The sequence below is a fragment of the Felis catus genome, chromosome C2 (assembly GCF_018350175.1).
Source record: "Felis catus isolate Fca126 chromosome C2, F.catus_Fca126_mat1.0, whole genome shotgun sequence".
NCBI classification, from domain to species: domain Eukaryota; kingdom Metazoa; phylum Chordata; class Mammalia; order Carnivora; family Felidae; genus Felis; species Felis catus.
Genome location: NC_058376.1, coordinates 107,620,832 through 107,631,752, shown reverse-complemented (window position 1 = coordinate 107,631,752; position 10,921 = coordinate 107,620,832). Strand labels below are relative to the sequence as shown.

Genomic DNA, 10,921 nt, shown 5'->3' with positions numbered 1-10,921 from the left:
CGAAAACATGGAGGCCACAACGTTCCTTACTTTTTCCTCTCTGTTAGGGGAAATAACAAACTTTACAAAGGCATTCGCTGTCCACTTAGAAGAAATATCTGTCAAAGTTTGACACCAATCAAGGAGAAGACCTCTCCAAAGAAGGGGTATCCTGCAGGGTTCGGCCAGCCGACAAGCTTGGAGAACACACCCAATCTGGGTTTTTGCTCAGGGCAGCCATGAGCCTGGAGCTGCGTGTCTAGAAGTCCCTACCGATCCCTGAGTTGTAGAAGCTACGCTAAGCAAGCACAGAATGCCAAGAGGCACTCCGGAGAGACTCAGTGTTAGCAAATGTGGGTGACAAGACCCCCGAGTAAATTGTGTGAGGATGGAAGAGGGGGATCCGAAAGGGAAGGAGGGCAGGGGAGTCTGAGGAACTAGAGCCTGCCGGGGCACTCAGCCCCCTTCGGCAAGAAAGCAGCTCTCTCAGGGCAGCAAGGGGCAATTCCCATCTCTGGGGAGATGAGCTTTTCTCAGAAGCCAGGCGATTTCATCAGGTTTTTCCACAGCCCAGAGAGAATATCTCATGAGATTGCCCCACTCCACTCCCTCTGTGCTAATGTCACATTTGCCAGACCTATTGCAGTTTCCTGGTCATCCTGGTAACTGGAGGCAATGCTGGGAAGGTGTCCACTCAGGACAGGCAACAGGCACTGGGCCTCAGGACACTGACATTTAAATGGAGCAGAAACTGTAAATGATTTCTAAAGATCATGCTGTCTCTCCATTCTCTCTCCTCTCAGATCCCTGCCTGCCAGCTCTCTCCCCAGCCAGCCCACAGGGGTCATCTCCTTGGCAGCTGAGGCAGACAGAAGGGGCCAGACACTCAGCCAGGGCCTGGAGCCCACTGGCCCCGGGGCCCCACGTGCACTCTGGACCACATCTCATGCTGCCCGCCCTGCATTCCAAACCCCGGTCACAGCTCCAGAAAGATGCACATTTTAAAGCAGTACTATTGTCTGGCTTGTAAGCCTAGTTTCTGGTAAGTTCAGTTTGTGTGAATTATTGCCTCAACAGCTTATTAATGCCAGGGAAGAGACAGAAATCTAGTTCATGGATGGGGGAAGTGGAGGAGCAGACCCCCAGGCACAGTGCCCCCCAGGCTCTGGGACAGCAGGTGGCCCTGCCACCTCCGACTAGCTGTCCCTCCTAACAGTTTCTCATGTGCCCCTCAAAGTTTTCTGAAAGCCACTGGAATTCCCCAAACAAGATGGGTCTGAGCCACAGAAAGCAGGACTCAGCCCAGTGGTAATAGTGGGGGGGGGGGGGGAGAAAAAAAAAAGGCCCTTAGGGGGGAAAAGGGGACAAAGTGGTGAAGTAGTGTAAAATTTAAATGCATTTGGGAGACTCGCCCCAAAATGACTAGGGCAGAACATCACACTGGTTACATTAAAAAACAGAAGCAAAAACAAACCCATAAAAACTGGGAAGAGAGGAAGAGCCCCTGGTTATGATGCTCATTCCCTTCCCTCCAGTCCTCATCCCACATAGTACTGGCTCCTAACCAGCGTGTTTGCTCCCCTCCCAAAGGGGACCTTTGACAAGCCCGGAGACACGTTCAGTGGCTGCACTGGGGGACGCTTGTGGGGCATCTTGAGGGTGGAGACGAGGCCTGCTGCTAACCAGCTTCCAGAACACACGCACCGCAGCCACCACGACTAAGTCGTCAGGCTCAAAGCATTCCGAGTGCCCCTGTTGAGAAACCTCGCCTGCAGAGAATGATTCTCTGGTCTCTCGGCAACCCACTTGCAGCCACACCATTCAAAATGTATGTGGGCGATTCATAACGAGGGAGGGTGCAGTAGTGACTGGGAACAAACACAAATTCCCAGACCGGTAACCGTGAGTTCTAAGAGGATCAACGATCAGCTGTAGTGAGTGATTCACTTTTCTGACCACCAGGAAAGAAGACCACCATCTCCAGAAGTCCCTCAAGAGTCCAGCCACTGGTGGTTTTATTGTCCAGTGATATAGGTCAAGGGGGTTCCATGGAACCTCGGTCCCTTAAGAGTTTACAGAATGAGACAGCAAAGACAGGGCAGCTAGCTAGCTAGCTAGATTCTTTTTTTTTTTTTTTTTTTTTTTTTAATTTTAGGGAGGGGGAGAGAGAGAATGAATCTCAAGCAGACACCACGCCGAATGTGACCTTGGGATCATGACCTGAGCGGAAATCAAGAGTCAGCTGTTCAACCGACTCAGCCACCCAGGCGCCCTGACCCAGCAGCCATTTAAAGGTTAGATGCACAAAGAGCAAAACTGAAATACAGGCCACACCAATGGTACATTATGGAACAGGCGGAAGCTGAGCATAATGCTGAGAAATGCTGGGGGGGGGGGGGGGGGGGAGGGGGGAGAGGGGGAGAGGGGGAGATACAATTATCATAGGTAAGTAAGGTGGCATCCAAAGGATGTAAGAGAAGGCGAGGAAAGCATCCATCACACCTCCCTTTCCTCGTACTTTCACTAAAACTCTCACCGTGTCCCGTGCTTCGGGGCATGCAGACACAGAAGGCACCATCCCTGTGCTCCAAACACCTGCAGTCACGTGAGAGTGATAGGAATTGTGCACAAATAAGCAAATGACGAAAATGTCATTTTGAGAGGCACAGCAGGCACGTGCAACAATGTTCCGTGAAAGGGGTGATGCCTGCATGCGGCAGAACTCTCACGTGACCTGGGCCTTGGAGCATGCGCGCTGTGGGTGGGAGGTGAGTTTGCCCCGGGAGTCCAGAGAGTTACAGGGGGGTTAGGTGTCCTGTGGCCAAAATCTCTGTAAAGAGGGTTTGGGCTTAAAGCGTTAGTCCTGGCTTGTCTTCTGGTCACTGAGCAAAACCCCCTGTGCTTCATTTTTCTCTCTTTCCTATTTCCAAGCAAAAAGACCATACCTACTCTTATGAGGAATCACGGGCTATGAGGAGCCCTGTGGAGCTTAATGGCGAAACTACCCACATTGGCGAGGTTCCAGGCAGATGCTAGTGGTTACAACCCACAGGCTATCAGGTGTTGTTTCCTCTCCGGTGCCTCTGCCTCACTCGGTAACAGCGACTCAGAAAACTACCCAGGCGAAAAGTCAGATGCCTTGAAGATGTACTAATATTTCAATAGCCCAAACGTTCTCCAGGACCAAATCTTTACCAGAGCTACTAACAAGTAGTCAGATGGACTGCCCTGTGCACTTTCTCCTCTGACAATGAACTCAGAGAGAGGTCAGCAGCCGGACACAGAAAGAGGAGAAGGGTCCTGAATACACACAGACAGTTTAATCACCCGTGAAGAAATCCAAGAGTTGACTGAAAGTGCTTTGTCAGGAAGAGTAGAGAGGCCCCTGCCCTCAGAGAAAGGCGAGGAAGGCTGGAGGTCGCCTGGGCAGCAGAGATGGTGGCAGACCAGAGAGGCCACGGTGGAGACATCAAGGGCCTGGTGGGAAGGTCAGTGGGAAGACTCAGAAACAGGAGGGCAGGGAGAGCCAGCACTCTCCAAAGGACCTGGCAAACAAAAGTTCCCTAGAAAGAAGATCAAAATTTAGCTCAGTAGGAAGGGAAGACATTATTTTTAAAACCACCATATTTACTTAAGAGTATTCCTTCAAGTGTATGTCATTCCTGATTCCAGACTCCTCAGAATATTTGAAAGACTGGTTTATTCAGGCTACATCAATGTCCCTTGCTTACATTTAAAAAATCAAGGTCAAGCTATGTTGATATGTGAAAGGGAATTTAGATGAATGAGGGCCAACTCCCAGGCTCTGGCCTTGTAATTACTTTCTTTGTAAGCCTGAATACCCAATCAGATGGATGCCTTCTCCACTCTTTTTGTCATATTTATGGAATACCTTTAAACAATGGAATCTGGAAACTCCAGCAACATCTGTGTCCAAATATATCCAAGCCTGTTTATGTTTTTAATTGGAAATCCAACAATTTTAGATGAACTAATCCATGGTATCGTTGGAAGTGCGTATTTTTTACGTAATTCCTGAGAGCAGTTTGCAAACCATTAAAGTAACTCGGCATCACGCTTTATCTTCAAAAGATATCTCTCAACTGTGATTACTATCGGAATGAAATCAGGGGTAGCATTCAAAAGAGACTGCAGCATGAAAGGTTTGCAGAAGAATTCTGACTCCACTGGAAAACCATTGCTTTTAGGCCAGTTCTTCCATTCGCCTTGGCTCATGGTTGGTTTGTTCTCATTCCAATTAAAGATGCGATTCACTGAAGAGTCTTTAACTTCGTTAAAGCAAAGCTTTCTATTAAGCTTATCCGGCACTGGTGGGCTTCTAATCAGACATTCTCTGCAGGCAGGAGAATGCGACTTTGAAATCCTCCGGTTTTGTATGAAGCAACTCTCCTTTCTACACAGAGACTCTCATTTCTGTGGTCTGGCCTGGTGAAATGTGTGTATTCCTTTATGCTCAGTTTGGTTATTTTAGGCCCGTATCTATGGGCCCACTAATTTCTATTTCTACTTGTGTAGAAGGAAAGTTGTGTTTTTATTGAATCCTTGGTGATTAGAAAAAAAACTTAAACCAATTAAGGATTCCCATCACCTGGAATTTCTTAGGGGGAAGTGACTTTCCAAGGCATGTGGGAATTATCAAGAAAATAATTTTCCCTTGAAATGGTGTGTTGGTACACAAGAGGAGGGCTGGGCAGGATATCAAGAGGAAGTGGTCGCTCGCACGTGAGGAAATGAGTTGCTATTTTCAAGGCTAGATGAACAGGAGACCAGGACACATTTTCCTCATTTACCCTTTCATTTTAAAAAGTGGTGGAATTCAGGTACACCTTGATTGTTCTGGATAATAAAGGATACATGAGACATGAATAGAAAAACCACAAATGGTCAGTAAAAGAAGTAAACCGGGGATCACTTTTTCTCCTGTTTATTAATATTCACACCAAGCTGTATATTTTGGTTACCATGGTCGCGTGGTATCTGATGTCACAAGCCACATCATATAAAATCACAGAGGCCACGACAGGCAGGAAGAGAGGCCTGGCCTTGTTGTCTGAGTAATACAAACAGCCCAGTGTGTTGGACGTGAGCCTGGGAGTACTGCGGCCTGATGAGCCCAGCCTGGGAGCCGACTGGCCACCATCTCACCTCTTCTCCTGCCTCTGCCTGCCCCCTAGTGGACAGACGAGGGAAAGCGTGGGAGTCCACCTGGGGGTCTTTGTGGAGACTGAAATATGGCTCCCTGAGAACCCGCCTCCCCCAGCCCTGTTCCCAGGCACTGTCTGTGGATTTCTTGGAGAATCAGAGCTCCACCTGGATGCCCTGGAGTCTCCCTGGGATGAACACCTCCTCCATTTCTGTGTCATTTTCCAGGGGCCTTTGTCTACCTCTGCTCGCCCTGATCCTCAACTTGCAGTCACCTTCCCTAATGCAGTCCCCACAGGAAACATGCCTTTCCTAGAAAGGACAAATTGTTCATTCTTTGGGTCCTACACGCTGTAGGGAACCAACAGATTACTGTACTATGAAACATGTTCCCACTACAGGAGCCTCATGTGCGTCCCATATGTCCACACAGCCATTCATTTATTCATCAGAAACTTACTAGACTCCCGGCCCTGTGCCGGGCTCTGGAGACATGGAAGAAACCAAGCCAAGATTCCTGCCTGGAGGAACCCCCAGCCCAGGGAAGGGACAGCTCATCCATCAATTGCCGTGGGATGAGGTCCATTCCACTAAGAAGGTATCAGCGCTGTGCTGTGGGAGCAAAGGCAGTAGGAAAGAGACATTTGGATTTGTCGTGGGTTTTTGCCACAGCACAGTTAGTCCAGCAACTGCTTTGTTCAAATGACTGAGGCAAATAAATGAGGCTGGCACAGGCCATCCTGATACCACACCCCTCTGGAGTACTCTGGCAGTGCTGGGTGTTTTCATCCCTGCCCAAGGCACAGTGATCTGACTGTCCCAGCCTATGTGGATGCTGCTGAAAGAGGCAGACACCGCCAGGAGCTCCCTCACATGACGCACTGCCTGATTTTCCCACTGTGGCAGCCCTCGGCTGCTGCCCACACTCTGCTCGGCTTTGCTCACTTCAAGCCTCCCTTAATTTTTCTGAAGCCCCCATTTCCCACGTTGCTGATTCACAGATATGGAGGACCTAAGAAGAAAAAAATAAAATAAAATAATTATCTCCAATGATTCAGGAGCCCTCCTGGACTCTGTGATCTCTGTGTTGACTTTCACTTTAAAAGCCTGAGAATAATAATATTGTCATCTGTGTAGGCAGAGCTGGAAGGAAAACAGATTAATGTTCTTCTAAACTCCTGCCTCTTGGCAAAAATTAGTGTAGAGAAGACAAATTCTCAGCCCGGGCCTGACAGCCGAGGTGAAGGTAGCTGAAAAGAACCCAGAAGATGACAAGCTCCTGGGGTGAGGGCATCATCTTGTTCCTCTCTCTCTCTCCCTCTCTGTCTCTCTGTCTCTGTCTGTCTGTCTCTCTCTGGCAGTAAATATTTGTCGGAAGAATGGCTGCCGCCCTGAGTGAGTCCCGTCAAGCTGCCTGGGCTCTGGAAGAAACAGGAGTTGGGAAATGAAACCACTGGCAGGCCCTACGCTTGTCAGTTGAAGATTCAGGAATAAGGTGAAGGGACTTTACCTGCTACCAATGTGCTAGGAGAGATGCCCCTCAAGAAAGGGTGCAAACACCGGAGCCCCTAAGAAAGGGGGCCTGACAGGTCTCTGCCCAAGTCAGCCCTTCCCCCTTGGCAAAGGAGAGCTGGCACGAATGCCACCCCCTCTCACTTCCCCCCCATGCCCCCAGAGGCAGAGCAGTGTGGCTGGAGGGCGCGGGGACTGACCTGAAATCTGTGGTTTTCCCTGAGGCTGTTTCGGCCTGGGGGGAAGGGGAGTTACACACAACTACAGATGTTGTGCACTCTGCAAATTTTATAATTAGTCTAAAGAAACTCCAACATCCTCTTTTAGGATGGTGTACATTCAAATTCTCTTCCTGTGCCCCAGCTTTAGGTTCCATTAAATGCCCATTTGCCCCGCATTTCCCCCATATACCACCCTCAGTAGCACTGGTAATTCATTTCTTCACTCAACACATACTAACTGAGCGCCTGCCCTTTGCAGGGTCAGGCCAGCTACCAAAAATACGGTGTCAGCAAAAACAGACATGGTCCCTGCCCTCATGGAACTTCCACAATAGAAAAGGAGAAACCTTGATCAAATACCTACACGAATTAATGTGACATTGCAATGTGAGACTGTAATGAGGGGTTTGGTTTAATAAGAGATGTCAGGGAAATCTCTGAGGACATGATGAGTGAAATAAAATCTGAAGGAACAATAGGATTAACTAGGCCAGGTAGGTCCTGGGTCTCCCTGCGGTGGGATGGTGTCTGTGTCTTCAAAGCCATGAAAATACTCAAGTGTGACCAGAGCACAGACAGCAAGGCGGGCAAGATACACCACAAGGCTGGGCTCAAGGCAGAGCCGGCCAGGGGAGGTGCCGAAGTGTTTAAGCGGATGGGCAATGTGATCAAATATGCATTTCAAAATGCTGCCCTGTAGAGAAAAACTTGGAAAGGGTCCTAAGTGGATGTCGTAAGACCAGTTAGGAAGCCATTACAGGTGAGTTCAAGACTAGGAGGAGAGCAATGAAGGAGAGAAAGGGGCAAAATTCTATTTAGGACCAACAATTGTCACAACGTGGTGATGGAACAGATAGGCTTACAGTCTATTCCACACGTGTACGATCTTCCAACAACCTCCCCAGCAATAAGCCCTCTCTTCATGGGCTAGATTACTCTCTGAGATACAAATACAACGTTCTCTTTTTCAGGTTTGTCCCTATGGACGCCTTCATGATTTCTCTCTAGCTTTCTCTAAAAATGAAGTGGAGGAACGTCCGTGATGCCTGGAACATATCAATTCAAAGGTCATGAGTTGAAATGTGATAACAACTCAGATTACAGGATTGTCAACTTCCAAGCTCCCATGACCTTAACTGAAGGGCTGAAGGGTTGGGACGAGACCAAGAGGGCTTAACAACACTGTGAGCTGCCATAGCATTGGATGTGCTGAGTGCTCAAAATTCAGGTATTGTCCGATTAATCCACATATTCTTTTACTACACACTTAGGGGATGCTATTATAAGATTCCCGCCTCAGCTAGGAATTCAGTTAGCTACCAGATGTCCTCCTGCTGGGATCCTGGCTTCTACAAAACAGCCACTGGCCCATCTCAGGAGTGCTGTTTTATCACTATGCTATGCTAGGCACTAGGGACCGGAAGGTGAAGAAAAGTGTCCTTCCCCCCAGGAGTTGCAGCCTAGCAGGCCCATCAATCAGGATAGCACAGTGCGGTGTGCTACAGCACAGGCAGGGGCAAGGTGCCGTGTCCCCAAGGCAAGGGACAGGAGCTCTGCCTGACTGAATCAGGAAGGTTTTCCAGGAGGCACATCTAAGCCAGGGGTCAAGGGGTAAGCAAGAATTTAGCTGGAGAAGAGGAGACTGGTTGTTTTGGGCAGAAAAAGTAGCTTATACAGAGTCACAAAGACACCTAAGAATAAGGTGTGACCAAAAAGTAATGGCCCACGGGTGATGGTGGGGCTATAGCAGGAGGTGAGACTGGAGACGGCACTGGTGGGTCACGTAGGCCCTTCACTACCTGCTTTGGGTACTGGTGTTAGTATTAGAGGTTCTCTTCCTGCATGACAAATCACCCCAAAACTTAGGTGCTTAAAACAACAAACATGTATTCTCTCACCATTCCTGCGGGTCAGGAATCCAGGCATGGTTTAGTGGTCCTCTGACTCAAGGTCTCACGGGCTGCAATCCAGGTATCAGCCAGGGCCGCAGTTACCTCAAGGTTCGACTGGGGGAGGATCACCTTCCAGGCTCACTCGCCTGGCCGTCAGCCAATCTCAGGTCCTCGCTGGCTGCTTGCTAGAGACATCAGTTCCTTGCCACATGGGCCTCTCCATAGGGCAGCTCACAACTTGGCAGCTGGCAGAGAGAGAGAGAAAGAGAGAGAAAGACAGATGACAGAGACAGAGAAACAGGGAGAGAGGTCGAGAGAAAGACACGGTCTTTTTGTAATCTAATCTCAGAAATGACATCCCATCCCTTTTGTTCATTCTGTTGAAAGAGACTCACCAGGTCCAGCCCACATGCCCACAGGTGAGGGGGTTTACACAGGGTGTGAATACTCGCAGGTGATGATCACCGGGGTCATTTTAGAGGCTGCCTACCACATACATGAGAGCTATTTAAGACACAATCCCAGCATCATCCCATTCTGCATAAATTATAGAGAGAGACATATAATTTCACTGCCTATGAGGTTGTTTTTGTTGATGGGTACACTCTGGTCCCGAAGAGCCCTGAAGAACAATGTGCTTCATTTCACATCTCTCCCTAAGGATTTTATACAACCCACTTGGCACTCACGCCGTTATTATTACGTGGATTCAGCCCAAAGCTGCCTGTGTGGGTAGAGAGAGGTGGGAAGGTGAGGAGGCAGAGAGAGGAAGTGATCGGGACCCCAGATTGGACGAGAAAAAGGTCACACGCCAACTGAAAATTAGAAATGAATCTGAGTGGAACTAAGTATCGTGGTTGACAGCTCACACACGCGGAGCCAACTTGCCACAGCTTGGCCGCAGACCTTGGTTTTCCCACACGCAACTGAAAATAACTAACATTCATCCTGAGGGAGTGCCACTAAAATAAGTAACTACTGGGAGCTATACCTCACTGTTCATTCAAGCTGGAAGCAGTCTGCAATTACTTGGCTGAAATTAGACACAAATTAAATTGCCACTTCCGGAACCCTTTTCTCCGGTACTATATTGCAAAACAGAAACTGCTTTTTGAACTCTGACGGTTTAGATTTTGTTTCCTTCCTTACAAATAAATGCGATATCCGACAGACTCTCCACAAGGGCAGATTACTGACACTAACCTCTCGGGAGACCTAATCTTTTCAGAAGCCTGGTTTTCTGAGTTGCAGACCTGGGTTTAATTGTTATGGACAGAGTGACAGGCTGGTGAAAGGGACTAGAGAGGAGAGCTACTTGCCCACATTTGAAGTAGAGTGCATGGTGGAGGAGAGGGGGCTAGCAGAGAATTTTGCCCTGAGATATATGTGGATGGCTTTGCTCCCAGTTTTTTTGGTCATCTGAAAGCTCTCAGGTCTGCATCCATCTAATTTTTTTTTTTTAATTTTTTCAATCTTTGTGTTTGAGAGAGAGACAGAACGTGAGCAGGGGAGGAGCAGAGAGAGAAGGAGACACAGAAACCGAAGCAAGCTCCAGGCTCTGAGCTGTCAGCACACAGCTGGACACGGGGCTCGAATTCATGAACCGCGAGATCATGACCTGAGCCGAAGTTGGATGCTCAACCAGCTGAGCCACCCAAGGCATCCCATTCTGCATCCATTCAAATATGGAAGTTCTCCTATGATTTTTAAAAACAAAATTAACACACATACGTGAAAACAGTAATAATGATACCTCGAGGGTCTCCCCTCAAACTTGTCTAAGAAGGAACTGGCATGCAGATAATGTGGGTGTTTGGGGGTTTTCTGTTACAAAAGAGCCTGAACTGTATTATCTCCTTAATAAAACACCATCTTCCTGTCAAGGAAGAACCTGCCATTGGAAGATGTGGACGGATATCAAAGAGCCCAGCTGTGCTGGAACCTAGGAGGCAGTGGAAGCTATCAGGGGAGGTGGCTTCTCCATAACTTTGAATTCTAACTTCCCTTTGCAGAACGGCAAAGAGTACTTTCTTCCCGTTGTTGGAGACATTAGTTAGTCACAGATGAAGCACATTTAAAACTAACCCCCACCCCCTTTCACCAGTTCCACACATTCTCACCCTATATACTTATTCTGATCTGGTGAATCTTAAA

At 48.4% G+C, this 10,921-nt stretch overlaps 1 protein-coding gene and 1 long non-coding RNA gene across 11 annotated transcripts in view; one reads left to right on the top strand and one right to left on the bottom strand.

Annotated features, from left to right (window-relative positions):
* Positions 1 to 10,664, top strand: part of LEKR1 (leucine, glutamate and lysine rich 1) — a 224,246-nt gene extending 213,582 nt beyond the window's left edge. For 9 of the 10 annotated variants that reach the window (XR_006585359.1, XR_006585364.1, XR_006585363.1 and 6 more), the window contains 3 exons: positions 783 to 1,021; positions 2,135 to 2,273; positions 7,847 to 10,664. The gene's annotated coding sequence lies outside the window, so the exon portion shown is untranslated. Of the gene's footprint in view, positions 1 to 782; positions 1,239 to 2,134; positions 2,274 to 7,846 lie in introns of those variants that run through there. The other variant, XR_006585360.1, reaches the window with a different exon arrangement.
* On the bottom strand, positions 4,909 to 8,913 carry LOC109491419. The gene is made up of 2 exons (XR_002144752.3): positions 8,774 to 8,913; positions 4,909 to 6,154 (listed from the first exon to the last, which is right to left on the bottom strand). It is a non-coding gene; the product is annotated as an uncharacterized LOC109491419 (long non-coding RNA).
* Positions 10,665 to 10,921: the final 257 nt, after the last annotated feature.